This window comes from Ovis canadensis, chromosome 1, assembly GCF_042477335.2.
Source record: "Ovis canadensis isolate MfBH-ARS-UI-01 breed Bighorn chromosome 1, ARS-UI_OviCan_v2, whole genome shotgun sequence".
Lineage (NCBI taxonomy): Eukaryota > Metazoa > Chordata > Mammalia > Artiodactyla > Bovidae > Ovis > Ovis canadensis.
The window spans coordinates 7,996,091-8,018,948 of NC_091245.1; the positions used below are offsets into that span (position 1 = coordinate 7,996,091).

The following is a 22,858-nucleotide window of genomic DNA, read 5'->3' on the forward strand; positions in this document are numbered from 1 at the left end:
GTGTCCATCTCTATATGTAAAATAAATAGCAAGTTCCTACTGTATATCACAGGGAAGAGTTTCAATGCCTTGTAAGAATCTATAATGGAAAAGAATCTGAAAAAGAATATATATCTGAATCACTTTACTGTACAACAGAGACTAACACAAGATTGCAAATTAATTATGCTTCAAGCATAATTGACAGCTACATGCAAAAGAATCGAGCTGGATTAATCTCTCATGCCATGAGCAAAAATAAATTCAAAATAGAGTAAAGACTTAAGTGTAAGACCTAAAACCATAAAACTTCTAGTAGAGGACATCGGCAGTATGCTCTTTAACTTCGATATTAGTAATACATATTTTGGGAGGATATGACTCCTCAGACAAGAGAAATAAAAGTAAAATAAACAAATGGACTTTATCAAACTAAAATCTTTTGATCAGCAAAGAAAATTACAAGCAAAAGGGAAAGGCCACTTACCGAATGGAAGAAGATATTTGCAAATGACACATCTAATAATAGGCTAATATCCAAAGTACACGAAGAATTCATACAAGTCAACAACAACAAAACGTGATTAAAAATGGGCAGAAGACACAAATTGACATTTTTCCAGAGAAGACATACAGAAGGCAAACAGGTACATAAAAAGATGCTTCACGTCACTAATCATCAGAGAAATGAAGATCAAATCATAAGGAACTATTGCTTCACACCTGTCAGAATGACTATTATCAAAAAGATGATAAACAACAAGTACTGGCAAGGATGCAGAAAAAGGCGAACTCTAGGGCACTGTTGGTGTCAACGTAAATTGGGAGAGCCACTATGGAAAACACTACAGAGATTCTCAAAAAGGTCAAAAAAGGACTACCATATGATCCAGAAATTCTACTGCTGGGTGTTCATACAAAGAAATGGAAATCACTAATTAGAAAAGCTATATACACCCATATGTTTGTTGTACTGCTGTTTACAGTAGCCAAGATATATTGGCTATTGAATACTACTCAGCCATAAGAAAGAAAGAAATCTTGTCACCTTGTCTCGGTCCATGGATGGACCTAGAGGGTATTATGCTCAGTGAAGTAAGACCGAGAAAGACAAATACTGCATGATTTCACTTACACGTGGGGAAGAAGACAAAGCAAATGAGCGACCATGGCAAAACAAACAGACTCATAGAGACAGACGAACAAGCAGCTGGCAGAGGGGATGGGGGTGGAAAGGAGAGAGAAGGGCACAGGGGATGAGAATACAGACTCTCTTGTGCATATGCACAATGGAATATCACACAGCCACATAAGAGAACACATTTGAGTCAGCCCTAATGAGGTAGATGAACCCAGAGCCTGCTACACAGAGCAAAGAAGTCAGAAAGAGCAAAACAAATATATATTAATGCCTATGTCGGAGAAGGACATGGTAACCCACTCCAGTATTCTTGCCCAGAGAATTCCTTGGACAGAGGAAGCTGGTGAGCTACAGTCCGTGGGGTCACAAGGAGTCAGACATGACTGACTGGCACTTTCTTTCAATGCATGTATATGGACTCTAGAAAGACTGTACTAATGAACCTATTTGCAGAGCAGCAATGGAGACACAGACACGGAGAACAGACTTGTGGACACAGTGAGGGGAGGAGGCGGGGGGGGGGGGGGATTGAGAGCATAGCAGGGAAACATAAATTACCGTGTGTGAAACACATAGGCCGTGGAAATCTGCTGTGTGGTGCAGGGCGCTCCAATCAGGCGCTTCGTGACAACCTAGAGGGGTGGGGCAGAGTGGGAGATGCAGAGGGGTTCGAAAGAGAGGAGTTCTACGTATACCTGTGGCTGATTCATGTTGACGTATGGCAGAAACCAAGACAATTTTGTAAAGCAATTATCCTCAAATTAAAAAGTTTTTTTAAAAGATCCAAACTTCCAGTTGCAAAATAAATGTCACAGGTATGAAACAAGAGTGCAAGAAACAGAGTCAAAAGTTATGTAACACCTTTCTACTGTGAATATCATGACTGGATTTGTCATGGTGATTCTTTGGAAGGGTATGGAAGTACTGAATCACTATGTTGTCTAGCAGAACTAACATAGTGCTGTGGTCAATTATGTTTCAAAAACCAACAAATGCATAGAAATGGAAATCAGATTTGTGGCTACCAGAGGCAGAGAGCAGGGGCAAAGGGGAGATGGATGAAGGCAGTCTTCAATTATGAGAGAAATAAGGACAGGGGTGTAATGTACAACATGATAGATATAATTAACACAATTGTACGTTACATATGAACATCGTTGAGAGAGTATATTCTAATAATTCTCATCACAAGGTAAAAAAGTTTTTCTGCTTCTTTAATTTTGTATCTGTATAAGATGATGAATGATCACTAAACTTGTTATAGCAATCGCCTCATGATCTAGAAAAGTCAAATCACTCTGCCATCCACTTTAAGCTTATTCAGGGCTGCCTGTCAATTATACCTCAATAAAACTGAAAGAAATGATAGCAAATGAACACCTTTAACTTTTTTACACTGAGTATATCTTTAAAGGATAATATTATATATATATGATTTAATAAAATATACTACTAAAATTAACGTAACCCTCTTTTTGTTTTTCTAAGTATGCCAACTAAAAAGCTTTCAGTTACACATGTGCTATGCGTTATACTTCTATTGGGTAATTCTGTAATAGACCAGAAAGAAGACTTATTGGGAAATTTTTTAGAGCAGTGGCTTCACAAGAAACATTCTCTGATTACAATCCAAAATAAATAGGAAAAATAGGAGAAAGGTGGCCTCAATAAATCTTAACCACGTGGGAACTGAGACACAACCTTGTTAACACCAGCAACAACGAACGGCAGGGCTCCCCTGGTGGATCAGTGGAAAAGAATCCGCGGGCAATCGCAGGAGACCCAGGTGCAATCGCTGATCTGGGAAGACCCCGCAAGCCTCAGAGCAACGAAGCCCGAGGGCCGCACCGATTGAGCCTGTGCTCTAGAGCCTGGGAACCACAGCTAATGAACCCACGTTCCACAACTACTGACGCCGGCACCCCCTAGAGTCTGTGCTGCCCAACAAGAGAAGCCACCGCAACGAGAAGCCTGGACCTTGCAACGAAGAGTAGACCCTGCTTGCGGCAACTAGAGGAAAGCCTGAGCAGCAACAGAGATTCAGCGCAGCCAAAAATAAATAAATAACCAATAAAGTAATGTTTAAAAACAGATAGTCACTGACTCAAAGAGGAAATCAAAAACAAAGTTTAAGTTGAAAAACAGAAAGAAAATGAGAACAATTTATTTCAAAATCTAAGGGATCTAAGAAGTGCTTTATTTATGACCATCAATTCTTTATTATTAGGAAAGCAAAAGAAAACTAATGCTTACCTCAGGAAAGCAGGAAAACGGCTATAAAATCAACTAAGCAAGGATGACATCATCAATAAAAAACAAGTGGCAACTAATGAAACAGAAAACAAAAATAGTAAAAAGAACAAGCAAACCCATAAGCTATTTCTTTGAGAAGACCAGTAAAATAATTCAACATGTCATAAACCTTAAGAAGGAGAAGAAACAGAAATGCAAAAGATTTAGATTTTGATATTTCATATTTTGAAAAAATGGTCCATTAATATCAAAGACATCACCTCTAAGGGTAAAGTGAAAGTCCTTCAGTCATGTCCGACTCTTTGTAACCCCATGGACTGTAGCCCACCAGGCTCCTCTGTCCACGGGATTCTCCAGGCAAGAATACTGGAGCGGGCAGTCATTCCCTTCTCCAGGGGACCTTTCAGACCCAGGAATCAAACCAGGGTCTCCTGCATTGCAGGCGGAGTCTTTACCATATGAGCTACCAGGGAAGCCCACCTCCAAAGGGAAACCTCTAAGTGTAAACCACACTAAATAAATGAGTGACAAAATCTCAAAGGAAAAACAACAGTAGAGTGGAGCAAAAGTGATTACTAGTGTGGTTACCATGGCAACATTTGAGCACTTCAGTGTACATGATTTTTCACGTACCACATCAATTGGCACAAGCATATCCAAATGCCTTCAGATGATACACCATGTCCTGCTGGGCACTTTATAATAATTAGATACTATTTGTGTGTTTACAATGACAGTATAAAGTCAAAATAGTTAGGTCACATGGCCAAGGTAATTCAGCCAGAAAAATGGGAGTGAGGATTTGAACCAATACAGTTACCTCTAGAGAATATATTCACGCAGAAAAACTAAAAAGAACAGAGTGGCAAATGCTCTTTAAATGCTTCCTCACTTTCCACCTTTTACAAATCTAGTAGATACATACATGGTTTATAGTTGCACAAATGCACTGCATATAGGAAGAAAGCTAAGCAGAAGAGACTGTGGTGTGAGCAAAAATGGGATGTGAAGATAGAGTCCTTTGCCATAATAAACACAGGACTATAAAGGGATATAAAGGTAAGAATACAAAAACTATCAGAGATCTAAAGTCATGGAAGTTAATATCCACTCAGCACATGTCATATAAGTGGGCAAAAAAAAGAGGGCTAACTAAGTAGATTAAAAAACAAACCGTACCCCTATGAGTACTATTCCAATTAAACCCAAATATTCAGGGTTAACATGGGAAGAATCTGAAACCATGAGGAAAGTGGTAGTTTCCATCATGGAAACCTGGGGTGCAGTGACCTGGGCTGGGGTAGGTGTGGTGATGTGGCCAGAAACTTCCTCTTTGAGACCCGCTTCTCAACATCACTGCTCAGTTTTACCTGCTCTCCAGGCCCCATCACTGGTCTTTGATGACGTCCCACCTTAAACACCTATCTAACATGCCATTCAGCTATGTATATCCCCACATTTTACTCCATACCCGAACTCTTGCTCAGAGACTTATGGCAGGCACAACTTCATCTCTGAAAAGTTAGACCATGTTATTTCTTTCTCCAATCACAGAAGACCCAGACTTTTCTCTCCACTATTGTCCCGCTTCCACTTAATTTATTCAACCTCTCTGAAATTCTCCTTCCATTTGGCATTAATTCTCCTGTAACCACACCTCAATCTCTTCCAAGACAAAACCACTTGGAACTATCAGATCAACAAATACAATCTGCCGGTTCTTTCTTGGTTTGATGGTGCCAGACCCCATGGTCCTTACCGGCCATGTCCTCTGTCTGCCTTCTGTCTGTGGAAAACCTTTAACCCAAGAATGACTTTAGTCAACGAAGTGAGAAAATGCAAAAACAAAGGAAAACAGTCCAATGAAACTAAATAGTCAGTAAGCAAAGTCAAGGACCTCAGGTTCCTCCTCAGGGGCCATGGCTAATGCTCTGAGCCATATCCCGTGAGCTGCCACAGACACTGAATCCCCCATGAGGTGGGAGGAGTTCACTACATGGTGACCAGATGTAGCCATGACATAGAAGCTGCCACAGTTCTGAGAACTGGCCTCAAGGAAATGGGAACAAACCGGCCCTGGGACAGAAGATTAACTGTACTTAGAGCAATTAAACCTGGAGAAGGAAACCGCCACCTACTCCAGTATTCTTGCCTGGAAAATTCCATGGAAAAAAGAGCCTGGCAGGCTACCATCAATGGGGTCACAAAGAGTTGGCCACAACTGAGTGACTGAGCACAAAGCAATCAACATGATGGTGGTCAGACCACTGATGACCAACTTCAAGACCACTGTCAGAGCTGACTGTGCTGTTTCTACACAGAGGCCCTTCCCTCTGTCAATAAAAGTGCTTGCCCCGGATTGTCCAAGGAGGGAAGAAGTGTTTGGAAAGGACTCACCTCTCTGCATCCCCATCCCGGGAACATTCATCCAAGCAAACTTTCACATCCATCAGTCTTGCTTCTTTATTGTCTTTTGAGCTGCAAGCAACCGGACTCCACTTTGCTTACACTTCTATTGAACACCCTCAGGCAAAACCCCTGAAGGATAAATTCACAGCTCAAGTTTCTGCTCCTACTCCACTGCAGAAAACCTTACAACAGTTACACTGATGACTTTACAAAAGGGCCACCACTGCCTGTTAATCCTGTTACACACCCTCAACCCTGCCTCTCACTCCTCTCAGAGATCACTGGAAGCCTTTACTGCACTCCTGGAGGCACTTTAACAATGTGTCTCACCACAGACGGTGAGGAGGAGAATGAGAGGCGGAAATCATCAGAAAGACCAGTACCTCCTGAAGCACCTGGAATTAAGTTGTTGTTGTTGCTGTTTTTTAATGTGTTCCAGGTAGCATGAGTGGTAAAGAACCCACCCGACAATGCAGGAGACCAAACAGATGCGGATCCCATCCCTGGGGCAGGAAGATCACCTGGAGGAGGTCATGGCGACCCACTCCAATATTCTTGCCTGGAGAATCCCACGGAGCCTGGTGGGGGCCACAGTCCTTAGGGTCACTCAGAGTTGGACACCAAAGAGGAGACTTAGCAAACACATTGCTTAAGGCAGCAGTACACACCAGAGAAAATGGCTTCCGGTTGGCACAGTTGATGTCCCCAGTGAACACCATGTTGGGCATGATCGGCCGCAGGTAGTCCATCACAAAGTCTCCTCTGAGCAGCCACACGGATCCAGAGGCAAGAATCTCCCCCAGCGACACCTCTTTCTGAAGAAGCTCAGAGGCCATACGTGCATAAGGAGTGAAAGCAACCTGGCAGATATACTTCAGGCCCGGAGGGTAGAGCATGTTCTTGACCCCTTGGAAGAATGTCATGCAGTCTGGATTCGTTGTTAATATCCTAGCAACACATGAGAAAGGGTTTGGGCACGCTGTGCCCTCAACATCTAAGTCGCAGGGAACAGACGCAAAAATAAATACACATCGGGAATGGACAGGTGCTTAGCCAGCACTCCCCCACAGGGATAGGCTCCACCGTCCCTGGGATTCTTCAGGCAGGAACACTGGAGTGGGTTGCCATTTCCTTCTCCAATGCATGAAAGTGAAAAGTGAAAGTGAAGTCGCTCAGTCATGTCTGACTTCTAGCGACCCCAATGACTGCAGCCTACCAGACTCCTCCGTCTGTGGGATTTGCCAGGCAAGAGTACTGGAGTGGGTTGTCATTGCCTTCTCCAACAGGGATAAATAGGGTCTGTTAAAACCACATGAAAGGAACTGGCATTCAGGTCCTTGTTAAACAGCAGCCCCTTACAAGACCTTTAAAAGAGCAAAGACACATTTCCAAAGCTGCCATAGTTTCCAACAACATCGTTACAAAATGTACTCCTTCAAAACTCAGAATAAAATGGCCCTACGTGAGGAAATCAGATTTATTCTGGGTATACAGAATGGTATAGCTTTTCGTGATGAAAAAGTCCTCTGCTTTGGTTTGCACATTGACCTCCAGAGATAATGCTTGGTGACCTCTGGCATGGAGCTCTTACATGGCCTCCCGCATGCTGAGCCAGTGGCTGCCCTCCATGGGGACCACCAGCACCTTCCCAGCCTCAGCCCATCACTGGGCTGGTATTCCCATCTCTTTCAGAATTTTCCACAGTTTATTGTGGCTGGGCAGAAGTCCAGCCAGTGCCTGCTGCTGAAGCTGCAGTCCCAGGGCCATCTCTGCACAAACCAGACTGTCTGGTCTGTGCCATCTGTATTTCTTGCCTTTATCTTATCACCAAGTCACTTAGGCAAAATGGCATGTCATTGGAAGGCAGTGTGCCCTCCTTACATTAATCATTACAGGATAAGCCCATGCCTGGGTTTCATCACCTCTGATTTCACCCAGGAAATGGTTACCCTTCTTATCTTGGAAAAACTCTTCTGACCTACTACTCCCAATGGGGAGCATTCTAGTTCACTCTCTTGTTCTTCATCCAATTTCCAAAGCAAGACTGCCTACGCGTTCCCTTGGTTGCCTCCTACCTCTCTGCTAACCCTGTTCTCTGGGGCTGGACTGAACTCTGAGGAGTCACCTCTGCCCCATTCCCACCCAGAACCTCTGCTGCATATGACCTTATCTGAGAACTCTTTAAACTCTTTCCCTCCATCATGGGTGAATACGGAGCACATCCAGGGAAACGTATAAGATCATGAGAACAGCCCTCTCTCAGCAGGCTGAGTCAGGATGGTGGCTTCCTGGTTTGTTCCTGTTCCATACTGGACACCTCTTGCACTCCCCAGAGAGAGTCTGTTGGAGCAGCTGCCTGATATGGAAACATCTGGAAGGATCCTTGAGGACAACAGCAGAAGAGCTGCTTGAGAATTCTTTATCTGCCTCGTGGAATAGAACTTCCTGTTATCTAAATCATCAGTGGGCAAGGCAGCTCTTTGTAATGACAGTGGGGTTCAGAGGATGCCAGGCTCCAGGGCCTGCTTCACTTTGAACAGGAGGATCAGACCCATGCCTCCATGCAAGCTCTCTGAATCCTCCTCTGATGCGAACCCCACTAGGCTTCCGCTGCTCTGTGTAGGGATGAAGTGAGCATTATTCTGGATCTTTATTACATCTATAGTTTATGTTCAGGACTTCCCAGATGGTGCAGTAGTAAAGAATTCTCCTACAAATGCAGGAAACACAAGAAGTGTGGATTCAGTCCCTAGGTTGGATGTAGGAAGATCCCCTAGAGTAGGAAATGGTAACCCATACTAGTATGCTTGCCTGGAAAATTCCACAGACAGAAGAGTCTACACAAACTGTACAATAAAGGTCTTAATGACCCAGATAACCACGAAGGTGTGGTCACTCACCAAAGCCAGACATCACTGAGTGTGAAGTCAAGAGGGCCTTAGGAAGCATTACTCCAAAAAAAAAAGCCAGTGGAAGTGAAACAATTCCAGCTGAGCTATTTGAAATCCTAAAATTGAGGCTGTTAAAGTGCTGCACTCAATACACCAGCATATTTGGAAAACTCAGCAGTGGCAACAGGACTAGAAAAGGACAGTTTTCATTCTCATTTCAAAGAAAGGCAATGCCAAAGAATGTTCCAACTACTGGACAATTGGGCTCACTTCACGTGCTAGCAAGGTAATGTTCAAAATTCTTCAAGCCAGGCTTCAACAATACATGAACCGTGAACTTCCAGATGTTCAAGCTGGTTTTAGAAAAGGCAGAGGAACCAGAGATCAAATTTCCAACATCCACTGGATCATCAAAAAATCAAGAGAGTTCCAGAAAAACATCTATTTCTGCTTTATTGACTATGCCAAAGCCTTTGACTGTGTAGATCACAATAAACTGTGGAAAATTCTGAAAGAGATGGGAATACCAGACCACCTGACCTGCCTCCTGAGAAATTGGTGTAGCTCAAGAAGTAACAGTTAGAACTGGACATGGAACAACAGACTGGTTCCAAATAGGGAAAGGAATACATCAAGGCTGTATATTGTCACCCTGTTTATTTAACTTATATGCAGAGTACATCTTGAGAAATACTGGGCTGGAAGAAGCACAAGCTGGAATCAAAATTGCTGGGAGAAATATCAATAACCTCAGATATGCAGATGACACCACCCTTAAGGCAGAAGGTGAAGAAGAACTAAAGACACTCTTGATGGAAGTGAAAGAGGAGAGTGAAAAAGTTGACTTAAATTCAACATTCAGAAAACAAAGATCATGGCATCTGATCCCATCACTTCATGGCAAATAGATGGAAAAACAGTGGAAACAGTAGCAGACTTCATTTTTTGGGCTCCAAAATCACTGCAGATAGTGACTGAAGCCACGAAATAAAAAGACACTTACTCCTTGGAAGAAAAGTTATGACCAACCTAGACAGCATATTAAAAAGCAGAGACTTTGCCAACAAAGGTCCATCTAGTCAAGGCTATGGTTTTTCCAGTGATCATGTATGAATGTGAGAGTTGGACTATAAAGAAAGCTGAGCACCAAAGAATTGATGCTTTTGAATTGTGGTACTGGAGAAGACTCTTGAGAGTCTCTTGGACTGCAAGGAGATCCAACCAGTCCATCCTAAGGGAGATCAGCCCTGAGTGTTCATTGGAAGGATTGATGTTGAAGCTGAAATTCCAGTACTTTGGCCACCTGATGCGAAGAGGTGACTCATTTGAAAAGACCCTGATGCTGGGAAAGATTGAAGGCAGGAGAAGGGGACAAGAGAGGATGAGATGGTTGGATGGCATCACCGACTCAATGGACATGAGTTTGGGTGAACCCCAGGAGTTGGTGATAGACAGGGAGGTCTGGCTTGCTGCGGTTCATGGGGTCGCAAAGAGTCAGACACGACTGAGAGACTGAACTGAACTGAGGCTTCAACACTATGTGAACCAAAAACTCCAGATGTGCAAGCTGAATTTAGAAAAGGTAGAAGAACAAGAAATCCAATTGCCAACATCTGTTGGATCATAGAGAAAGCAAGAGAACTCCAGAAAAACATCTATTTCTGCTTCACTGACTATGTGCAAGCCTTTGACTGGATCACAACAAACTGGAAAATTCTAAAAGAGATGAGAATACTAAACCACGTTACCTGCCTCCCAAGAAACCTGTATGCAGCTCAAGAAGCAACAGTTAGCACTGGACATGGAACAACAGACCTGTTCCAAACTGGGAAAGGAATACATCAAGGCAGTATAATGTCACCCTGCTTATTTAACTTAGATGAAAGTACATCATGCAAAATGCAAAGGGTGGATGAATCACAACCTGGAATCAATTTCCAGGAGCAATATCAACAACCTCAGATATGCAGATGATACCACTCTGATGGCAGAAAACAAAGAATACTAAAGAGCCTCTTGATGAGAGCTAAAGAGCACAATGAAAAAGCTGGCTTAAAACTCAACATTCATACAACTAAGATCATGGCATCTAGTCCCATCACTTCATGGCAAATAAATAGCAAAAAATTGGAAAGAGTGACAGGTGTTATTTTCTTGCGTTCCAAAATCATTGTGGACATTGACTACAGCTTCAAAAATAAAAGACACATGTTCCCTGGAAGAAAAGCTATGATAAACCTAAACAGAGTATTAAAAAGCAGAGACATTACTTTGTCAACAAAATTCAACAGAGTCAAGCTATGATTTTTCCAGTAGTCATGTACGGATGTGAGTGCTGGAGCATAAAGAAGACTAAGCACCAAGAATTGATTGTGCTGGAGAAGACTCTTGAGAGTCCATTGGACTGCATGGAGATCAAACCAATCGATCCTAAAGAAAATCAATCCTGAAAATTCAATGGAAGGACTGAGCTGAAGCTGAAGCTCCAACAGTTTAGCCACCTGAGGTGAACACCCAACTCATCGGAAAAGACACTGATGCTGGGCAAGATTGAAGGCAGGAGAAGGGGACAACAGAAGATAAGATAATTGGATGGCATCACCAAGTCAATGAACATGATTTTAGCAAACTCCATGAGATAGTGAAGGGCAGGGAAGCCTGCTGTGCTGAAGTCCATGGGGTAACTTAGCAATGGAACAATAGCAACAATTCAGGATTATTATAAGAAGACTCTGAAACGACGAGGAATGCAGTAGCTCCCACCATGGAAATGTGAGGTGTGATGACTGGGCTGGGGTAGGCGTGGTGATGAGGTCAAACCCTTCCTCTTTGAAACTCAGTTTTCTTCATTACTGTGCCCTCTGCCACTGTGTTCATAGGCTCAGTTTTTCCTCCTCTCCAGCTCCCACCACTAGCCTTTTATGACCTCAGTATCCCAAGTTGATGATCCATCTGGCATGCATCTAACTATGTACCTCCCGCCTCCCCTCTAAACCCCAACTCCTGATCAGAAGATTTCTGGTCAGCACAGCTCCATCTCTGAAAAGTTGGACTCAATTATTTCTTTCTCTGATGAGAGAGAGCCCAACTTCTGTCTGCAGTATTGTCTCACTTCCACTTAATTTATTCAACCTCTCTGAAACTTCTGCTTCCTTTCAGTGTTTAGATTTCCAGCGACCACACCTGAGATCTTTCCAAGACAAAATCACGATAAACTATCAGGACAATAAATGCAGTTTGCCAGTTCTTTCCTTTTCCTATTGAACACCCTCAAGCAAAACCCATGATGGATTGCCGGGAGCCAGTGTGAGGAATCCCGCCCGTGACAAGGTCATGAGGAAGGAAGCTGACATACGCAAGGCGTGCTCAGACTTCAGGGACCCCTCTGGAAATTCCTAAGCATGTACCCCAACAAAAATCTGCCGGCTTTTGTGCTCTGCTTTTCCACTCTTCTGACATTTTCTGGAAAAAGTCAATTCAGGGCTTTAGTCTTCTGCATTTGAAAGAGTGTTTCAATCCAAAAACCCCTCTGATGGCTTTCTAGCCTGCCTGCAGGACTCGTACAGCTGCGCATGTGATTGTTTGAGGCCTCCTGACCGCAGGAGGCACAGGAAGCTTAAAACATCCTAGGAATGTAGGAGCTTCCGAGGAGTCAAAATCTTTAGAATAGGACTGATTAAAAGTTTCATTTGTTGAGTCAATACTTGCTGCCAAATTTTCATATCCTTTATTTGTAGATATAGTTGGTATATAGAAAAACAAGTAGTAGACCTTGTATTAGCAACATTAGATCTTTGAGTTAAGTACCTTCTTTGTTATAACCCACTGCACCTTTGTTCTATAGAGATGTAACTTTAGTGCTCTAAGGAGATGTAGATTAAAGAAAAACACTTCAGGGGAAACAAAATTAACATTCATTAAGGAAGAGAGCCAAAAAGTGTTAACAAGCCTCTTGGCTAGAAGATAATGTAAATCACCTGAGACCTTTTGTATACAAAATGATGTATAGAAAGAGTCTGAGCTGCGAATGCTACATAATTTTGTTACCCATTGATCTCCATATTTTATCAAAAGTATAAAAGGCCTTCTGAACAATAAAGGATGGGACCAGTTTCTCGGACCAGTTTATCGAACTAGTCTCTGGGCCTGGTTTCTTGGGACTCTGACTCCCCCCATGTCTTTCTCTCTCTTTCTTCTTCTCTCCCTTTCCCTCTCTCTGCTCTTTACTTTAACTTCAGGCTGAATCTCCACCTGGGGCGCGGAGGCTCGCCAGGTCTACTTACTTGCCCTGGCTGTTAAGACTCGCACGAAAGGGAGCTTAAGGCGAGGCACCCTTAGATATTCAAGCGGGCGCCGGTGGCCCAACGCGTAGATGGTGCAAATTCCTTGCCTGGAATTTTATTGGCCTTCCGCGTAAACCAAGCTATTCAGCCCTCTTCCTCCACTTAATCTTCCTACGACTCTATAGTTTCTTAATCTAATCTTATATCAACCAATAAACAAGTCTTTCCACGCCAACGCCGTCCACCCTTCGAATTCCCTGGATCCACCGGGGCTGGACCCCGGCAATGGATGGATTCACAGCTCAAGCTCTTGGCTCCTACTAGATTGAGAAAACTGCATGACCATCACAACAGTGCCTTTCAAAAAGGCAGTCATAGTTGACCCACACAATTCTTTCTCAGACCAAATATGGACCCTCAACCCTGCCTCTCAATCCTCTCAAAGATCATCACAAACTTACACTACCCTCCTGGAGCAGTTTAACAATTTATCTCACCACAGAGTGTTTGAAGGAGAATGAGAGGTAGAAATCTTTAGAAAGATCAGTAGATAAGTAAGCACATGCAAGTAGGTTGTTTTTTAAAAGTATGTTCCACTTGGCAATTCCATGTCAGTCTGGTGATTAGGACCCACCATTTCACTGCAACAGCCTGGGGTTGCAATATGGTGAAAAAGTTTTTTAAATTTTTTTATGAAAAGATTGTGCTCCACTGGGAGCACTGATTGAATAAAGGCAGCAGTACACACCTGAGATAACGGTTTCCTGTTGGCACAGTTGATGCCCCCGATGAACACCATGTTGGGCATGATCGGCCGCGGGTAGTCCATCACAAAGTCTCCTCTGAACAGCCACACGGATCCAGAGGCAAGAATCTCCCCCAGCGACACCTCTCTCTGAAGAAGCTCAGAGGCCATACGTTCATAAGGAGTGAGAGAAACCAGGCAAATGTACTTCAGGCCCAGAGGGTAGAGCATGTTCTTGACCCTTTGGAAGAATGTCATGTGGTCTGGATTCACTGTGAATAACCGAGGAACATATGAGAAAGGGTTTGGGCACGCTGTGCCTTCAGCATCTAAGTCACAGGGAACAGAACGCAAGAAAAACACAGCAGGAATGGACAGGTACTTAGCCAGCACTGCCCCGCAAGGGTAAATAGGGTCTGTTAAAACCACATCAAAGGAACTGGCATTCAGGTCTCTGATCAGGTCCTTGTTATACAACAGTGCCTCACAAGACCTTGCAAAGAGCAAAGACACAGTTTTCAAAGATGCTATAGTTTCCAGAAACATTGTTACAAAATGTACTTTTTTAAAAAGTAGACATACATGAGTCTTCACAAAGGAATCAAATTCGTCCTGTGTGTAGGGAACGGCGTAGGTTTTTATGGTGAAAAAGTCCTCTTCCTTGATGTGCAATTTCACCTCCGGAGCAACGACCACTGCTTGGTGACCCCTGGTGTGGAGCTCCCGAACGGCCTCCCGCATGCTAAGCCAGTGGCTGCCCTCCATGGGGACCACCAGCACCTTCCCAGCCTCGGCCCATCGCCCGACGCACACACAGAGCAGGAGTCCAGCCAGCACCTGCCACCGAAGCTGCAGTCCCAGGGCCATCTCCACACAAACCAGAAGCTACTGAGTCTCTGGTGGGGCTGTGCAGCCTAGATTTGTTCCCTTATCTTATCTTATCATCAAATCACTTAAGCAAAATGGCATGTCATTGGAAGCCAGTGTGCCCTCTGACCATTAATCATTACAGGATAAGACTATGCTTGTGTTTCATCTCCTCTGATTTCACCCAGGGAAAGATCACACCCCCTTACCTTGGAAAGTCTCCTCTGACTCTGTTGCTGTCTCTGGAGAACATTCTAGTTCCCTCTCTTGTTCATCCAAGACCCAAAGCAAGACTGTGCCTGCCCATTCCCTTGGTTGCCTCCTACCTCTCTGCTAACCTCATTCCCTGGGGCTGGACTGAACGCTGAGGAGTCACCTCTGCCCTATTTTCTTGTGTTCCAAAATCACTGCAGATGGTGACTGCAGCCAGGAAATTAAGGACGCTTGCTCCTTGGAAGAAAAGTTATGACAAACCTAGACAGCATATTAAAAAGTAGACACATTAATTTGTCGACAAAGGTCCATCTAGTCAAAGCTATGGTTTTTCCAGTAGTCATATATGGATGTGAGAGTTGGACCATAAAGAAGGCTGAGCACCAGAGAATTGATGCTTTTCAACAGTGGTGTTGGATAAGCCTCGTGAGAGTTTCTTGTACTACAAGTAGATCAAACCAGTCAATCCTAGAGGAAATCAGTTCTGAATATTCATTGGAAAGACTAATGCTGAAGCTGAAGCTCCAATACTTTGTCCACTTGAAAAGCCAACTCATTGGAAAAGACCCCGATGCTGGGAAAGATTGAGGGCAGGAGAAGGGGACGACAGAGGATGAGATGGTTGGATGGCATCACCGACTCAATGGACATGAATTTGAGCACACTCCAGCAGGTGGTGAAGAACAGGGGAGCCTGGTGTGCTGCTGTCCATGGAGTCCCAAAGATTTGGTCACAACTGAGCAACAGATGGCTGATTCCTGTGGAGGTATGGCAGAAACCACCCAATATTGTAAAGCAATTATTCTCCAATTAAAAATAAAATAGAAATATAAAAAACTACAATGAAAAGTCACCTCACACCATTAGGATGACTATCATAAAAATAAAAGCCAACACCCAGAAAACAAGTCTTGAAGAGGATGTGGAGAAATTGGAACCCTGGCGTACTGTTGGTCGGAGTGTAAAATGGTGCAGCCACTGTTGAAAATATATCCAGCCCCTCAAAAAATAAATAATAGAAATACCAAATAATCCAGCCATTCCTCTTCTGGGTATATACCCAAAAGAATTGAAAGCATGGTCTCAAGAAGTATTTGTACAACCAGGTTCATAGCAGCATTATTCACAACAGCAGAAGGTAAAAGCAACCCATGTTCATTGGCAGATGAATAGACAAGCCAAATGTGCTCTATCTGTAAAATGGAATACTATGCAGTCTTTAAAAAGAAGGAAATTCTGACTACCTTGTTGAACCTAGAGGAAAGGAAAGTGAAAGTCGCTCAGTAGTGTCTGACTCTCTGGGACCCCATGGACTATACAGTCCATGGAATTCTCCAGGCCAGAATTCTGAAGTGGGTAGCCTTTCCCTTCTCCAGGGGGTCTTCCCAACCCAGGGATCAAACCCAGGTCTCCCACATTGCGGGTGGATTCTTTACCAGCTGAGCCACCAGGGGAGCCCAAGAGTGCTGGAGTGGGTAGCCTATCCCTTCTCCAGGGGATCTTCCCTACCCAGGAATCGAACCGAAGTCTCCTGCACTGGAGGCAGATTCTTTACCAGCTGAGCTACCTGGGAACCTAGATGGTATGATGCTAAATGAAATAAGGCAATATCAAAAAGATAATAACTGTATGACTTCACTAATACGAGGTACACAGAGCAGTCAAACTCACAGAGAACAGAAAGGAAAATGGTGGCAGCTAGACACTATGGAATGGAGGAAAATGGGGAGATGTTGTTTAAGGGGTACATAGCTTCAGTTTTTCAAGATGAAGAGTTCAGGAGACTGGTTGCTTAACGGTGTGAGTGTAATTCACTCTATTAAACTATATACTTAAAGTGGTTAAGACGTTAAATCCTATGTTAGGGATACTTTTCCAAAATTAAACAATGTTGAAAAGTAAATTTTATGGAGAAAACACAGCAGTCATAAACCTGTGTGCAACAATCTAGCAGGTATGTGTCGAAAATGAAAACAAAAATTCCAAATGCAAATTGAGAAAAATCTGGTGAAATGGGAAAATATTTTCAGAAATCATTTTCAGAATTAGGCACACTGAGCTTTTTTTAACATAAAAATTGAAAATATACATCTTAAGGTCTACCTATGGAACATATACATATGTGTGTTTGTTGATGTGGTCAAATTCATCATCTTTGACACAGTTCTCAGCATCACTGCCCCCGCGTTCCCTGCATTCATAGGCTCAGTTTTACCTCCTTCCAGCCCCCACCACTAGCCTTTGATGACCTCAGTGTCCCAAGCTGGACCTGTCTGACATGCCATTCAATTCTGTATGCCCCCACATTTTTCTCCAGACTCCAACTCCCGGTCAGAAGACTTGTCAGCACAGCTCCATCTCGAAAACTTGGATGCAGTTACTTCTTTCTCTGATCAGAGACCCTTACTTCTCTCTCTGACATGGTCTCACTTCCCTGAATCACTCAGATGAACAGTTCAAATTCTCTGTTCCTATTCAGATTGAGAGCATCACACAACTGTTACAACAGTACCTTTGCAAGCGGACAGCCATGGTGGAATCACACCATTGCTTGTCAACCCTATTACGGACCCTTACCTCTGTCTCTCAGGCCTCTCAAAGACCATTACAAGCATTTTCTACATGACTGAAGTACTTTAACAATTTATCTCACCAAAGACTGTTAGAAGGAGAATGAGAGCTGGAAGTCTTGAGAAAGGTCAATACGTAACTAAGCACCTAGAAATAAGTTTGTTTGTTTTTAAACATGTTCTACTTGGGAATACTCTGGCAATCAGGTATTCAGGACTGCACACCATCACTGCCAAGGGCCCGGGTTCAATCCTTGGTTAGGAAACTAGGATCCAATACACAATGTGGCTTGACCAAAGATTTTTTTTTTAATTAAAAACATGTGTTCCACTGGGAACACTGATTGAACAAAAGCAGCAGTACACACCTGAGATAACGGTTTCCTGTTGGCACAGTTGATGCCCCCGATGAACACCATGTTGGAAGTGATTGGCCGTGGGTAGTCCACCACAAAGTCTCCTCTGAACAGCCACATGGTTCCAGAGGCAAGAACCTCCCCCAGTGACACCTCTCTCTGAAGAAGCTCAGAGGCCATACGTGCATAAGGAGTGAAAGCAACATGGCAAATGTGCTTCTGGGCCAGAGGGTAGAGCATGTTCTTGACTCTTTGGAAGAATGTCATGTGGTCTGAATTCCTTGTTAACAACCTGGGAACATATGAGAAAGGGTTTGGGCATGCTGTGCCCTCAACAACTAAGCCACAGGGAAGGTAACACAAAAGGTACACAGCAGTAATGGACAGGTACTTAGCCAGCACTGCCCTGCAGTGATAAACAGGGTCCGTTAAAACTGCATTTGGCAGATTCCCCCAGATCAGAGGTGCTCCAGAATTTGCGGGACCAGTTTGAGGTGGGGCCTGTGGAACTGTTTATGTCTTGGGCCAATGAGGCCTGCCCTGCTACGGAGACAGATGTCCACGTGTACTCAGCAGGATGTGACATCTCCGTGTCCCATCTACCCTGGGGATGATGGGGTAGGGCTTCCAGGGCTGCCCAGCTCTCCCTTGAAATGAGCACCCTCTTCTGTATCCATGGCTTCTGCCAAAGTTACATCCTGCCCTCAGCCACACGACCTGCCAGGCTGACACTTTCTTTTGGAAGAAAGTTTTCCCCCACTTGGGATTCATGTTGATAACACATTTCACCACTGAGAAAATGCATGCACACCAATATGCCTCCTGGATCACACAGGCTGCCACTGTGCTGGGGATGTTTGCCTTAACCATCTTTGGAGGCCTTGAGTCCAGGTTCCAGGATCTCCCACATCAATATCTATGCTCTCTTTTTCTGTATCTTCATTCTGTCCCAGTAACATAATGGTATGTTTTACACTATGCTCAGTTTCAGTCCTCTATTCCCTGTATACTCCTATCATTTCTGTCCCCCATTAACTTCTATAAACAGCCATGAAGCATTTCTTGAGAGTGCAGGATCAAGGCTGCTCATGTCCTACCTTCAGGGTAGAAAGGCATGTGAGAGAAGGAAGGAGGATAGCTGGAAAGGTGGGACTTCACGTTTGTTGCTGCTGAAGCTACTATCACTGTCATTAGCAAGAGAAGCTACTGGTTCAGTTTCTTTTCACCGGAGAATCTAGTGGCTCCCTATCTGGTAGCAGAAACAGCATAGCCCAGTCTGTTCCCCTTCATTCTGCTAAGAACTCACTGGCCCCTGTTAATCGTCTGGTTCTGATTGCAGTGGACACCTGTTTGCAAGTATCTGATCAATGTTCTGGCTCCCCTCACTGTAGTAGCTGCCCTGTGTTTGCCACTGAACCTAACACGGATGAGTGAGTGAGTGAGTGAAAGTCGCTCAGTCATGTCCGACTCTTTGCAACCCCATGGACTATACAATCCATGGAATTCTCTAGGCCAGAATACTGGAGTGGCTAGCCTTTCCTTTCTCCAGGGGATCTTCCCAACCCAGGGATCGAACCCAGGTCTCCTGCATTGCAGGTGGATTCTTTACCAGCTAAGCCACAAGGAAAGCCCTAACACAGATACCATAAGCTAAGTAAGGAAACACAGTTCACATAGGGGATTGGAAATGGTGGTGGTGTTTTCTCTGCTATAGGTAGGGATATAAATCTAGACTAGGATAAAATAAATGAAGAAGTATGCAACATCGTGCACGGGAAGATTAACACTCTAACACTCTTGATTTTGCCCCATGGCATCCAGTCCCATCACTTCATGGGAAATAGATGGCGAAACAGTGGAAACAGTGTCAGACTTTATTTTGGGGGGCTCCAAAATCACTGCAGATGGTGGCTGCAGCCATGAAATTAAAAGACGCTTACTCCTTGGAAGAAAAGTTATGACCAACCTAGATAGTATATTCAAAAGCAGAGACATTACTTTGCCGACTAAGGTCCGTCTAGTCAAGGCTATGGTTTTTCCTGTGGTCATGTATGGATGTGATAGTTGGACTGTGAAGAAGGCTGAGTGCCGAAGAATTGATGCTTTTGAAGTGTGGTGTTGGAGAAGACTCTTGAGAGTCCCTTGGACTGCAAGGAGATCCAACCAGTCCATTCTGAAGGAGATCAACCCTGGGATTTCTTTGGAAGGAATGATGCTAAAGCTGAAACTCCAGTACTTTGGCCACCTCATGCGAAGAGTTGACTCATTGGAAAAGACTCTGATGCTGGGAGGGATTGGGGGCAGGAGGAGAAGGGGACGAACGAGGATGAGATGGCTGGATGGCATCACAGACTCGATGGGCGTGAGTCTGAGTGAACTCCGGGAGATAGCGATGGACAGGGAAGCCTGGTGTGCTGTGATTCATGGGGCTGCAAAGGGTCGGACACGACTGAGCGACTGAACTGAACTGAACTAAGCTACACATGTAGTGACAGACCAAGTACAATGTCACTGGAGTTTGTAATATTACAAGGAAAAAATTTTTTCAACTCACCTAGAAGCATGTGTGGCTTCTGATAGGAGTAGTTCCTATCAGACCAATACTATCAAACATATGTGTCATCCAATGTTTGAACAGATTTTTCAAGTTAAAAGAGATAGACTTCATATATATGGTAAGTTATTTTTGGCAAATTGCAAAAAATATCCAATAGAGAAGGTCTTTTCAACAAATGGTGCCTGGAAAACTAGATGTCTGAATGCAAACAATGAATTTGGACACTTACAAATGACATATAATAGTTGAACTCAGAATGGATCAAAGACATAAATGTAAGACCAAACACTATAAAACTCTTAGACAAAGACATATGACAAAAGTTCACCATCTTGTATTTGGTGAAGCTTTCTTTAAAATTACAACAAATCATAGCTAATAAAAAAATAACACATTGGACTTTGAAAATTTTTAAGTGCATGTATTAAAAGATATTATCAATAGAGTACAAAGGCAAACCATAGAATAGAAGAAAATATTTACAAATCATATATCTGATAAGGGATTAATATATCCTGAATATATAGAGAACCCCTATAACTCAACAATAACAAACAGACTTGATTCAAAAATGGACAAAGGACTTAGACATTTCTGGAGAGAATATGTGCAAATAACTAATGAGCAATGAAAAGATGCTCAATATCATTAATCATTAAGGAAATCAGATATCACCTTACACCATTAGGAAACAGATCATTAAAAAAAAAAAAAAAACAGAAAACAGGTCTTGAAGAAAATGTGGAAAAATTGTAACCCTCATGTACTGGGAAAGTTATGGTGATGGGAATGTAAATGGTGTAGGACTTGTACGTCAGTGTAATGTACAAGTGTAACATACAATGTGTCATGTGCAATGTAATGTACATCCCATCTGTGTAATGGTGATGGGAATGTAAAAGGTGTAGCCACTGTGGAAATAGTGTGGCAGCTCCTCAAAAAATTAAAAACAGAAATACCAGGTGATCCATCCATTCCACTTCTAGGTATACACAGAAAAAAAAATTGAAAAAAGTCTCAAAAAGGATGTACTTGTACATCCATATTCATAGCAGCATTATGCACAACTATAGAAGGGAAAGCAACCCATTTCATTGGCAGATAAACAGATGACAAATTTGGTCTAGCTATACAATGGAATATTATTTGGCCTTAAAAAGGAAGGAACTTCTGACAACATATATGGTAGCATGATTGAACCTAGAGGACAAGATACTAACGGAAATATGTCAGCATCAAAAATGAAAATATTGTATGACTCCACTAATATGAGGTACCTAGAGTAGTCAAATTTATAGGGACAGGAAGTAAAATGGTGGACTATGGACTATGGAGTGGGGGAAACTGCAGAGATGTTGTTTAAGGGGTATACAGTTCCAGCTTTTCAAGATGAAGAGTTCTGGAGACTGGTTGCACAACAATATGACTGTAATTAATACTACTAAACTGTACACCTGGAAATGGTTAACATGGCAAATCTTATGTTAGAGGTATTTTATCACAATTTAACATTGTTAAAAAGCAAATTTTATGAGGAAAACACAGCAGTCAAAAACCTCTGTGCAACAATCTAGCAGCTATATGTTTAAAGGAAAAACTATTAAAAATTCCAAAAGCAAACTGAGCAAAATTCAGTTAAATGAAGATATATTTTAAGACATCATTTTCAAAATTGGGTACATTGAGCTTTCTTTAATAAAAAAATTGAAAATGTACATCTTTGGGCTTATCTATGAAACATCTGTGTGTGTCTGTGTGTGTGTGTGTGTGTGCATGTGTGCACACGCTAAGTCGCTTCACTTGTGTCTGACTCTTTGCAACCCCATAGACTGTAGCCTGCCAGGCTTCTCTGTCCATGGGATTCTTCAGGCAAGAATACTGGGGTGAGTTTCTGTGGCCTCCTCCAAAGCATCTTCCCTCCCAGGGATGGAACATTTACAAATGTTGATCATAGGCTGTCTGACATAGTAGCCACTAACTGCACTTGACTATTGAGCACTTGAAATGTGGATAGTCCAAAGTGATATGTACTGTATGTATAAAAGACATTAATTTTGAGGGGTTACTATGATTTTTTTAATGTAAAATCCCTCATTAATAATTTTATTTGGAGAATGAGTCTAAGATGTCAGACTGGGATGACCTTGAACTCACTTCCTCCCATAGACACACCAATATTACAATTAATAGAGCAAATTTTGATAAGAAAGACCTGAAGGCTAGCAGAAAAGGTCTTCCACAGCAAAATATATAAATAAGAAACCACAACATGATGTGTGGGAGTGGAGGAGGCACAGTATAATCAAGACCAATACACCTGGGCATATGATCCACATATAGAGGATAATTATAATTGCTGAGGCTCTCCTAAGGAGTGAAGCCTATGAACCCACTCTGAGCCTCCCAGCTTGGGGTCCAGAACCAGGAAGAAGAGCTCCCAGAACACTGGGCGTGGAAGGCCAGTGGGGCTTACTTTTACTTTCAGGAAAGCCAAGGAACTATAGGATATAGAGACTCCACTTTCAAAGGGCGCACACAGAATCTCACACACTCTAGGACCCAGGGAATAAACAATATTCTGAAGGGAGCCTGGA

At 43.0% G+C, this 22,858-nt stretch overlaps 1 protein-coding gene and 2 pseudogenes across 4 annotated transcripts in view; all 3 read right to left on the bottom strand.

The window, feature by feature from the left end:
• Positions 1-22,858, bottom strand: part of LOC138437624 (UDP-glucuronosyltransferase 1A1-like) — a 131,814-nt gene that overhangs the window by 35,498 nt on the left and 73,458 nt on the right. The gene's annotated exons all lie outside the window — the stretch shown is intronic.
• On the bottom strand, positions 1,675-7,441 carry LOC138428389 (UDP-glucuronosyltransferase 1A3-like; annotated as a pseudogene).
• LOC138428390 (UDP-glucuronosyltransferase 1A3 pseudogene) lies at positions 13,537-14,862 on the bottom strand (annotated as a pseudogene).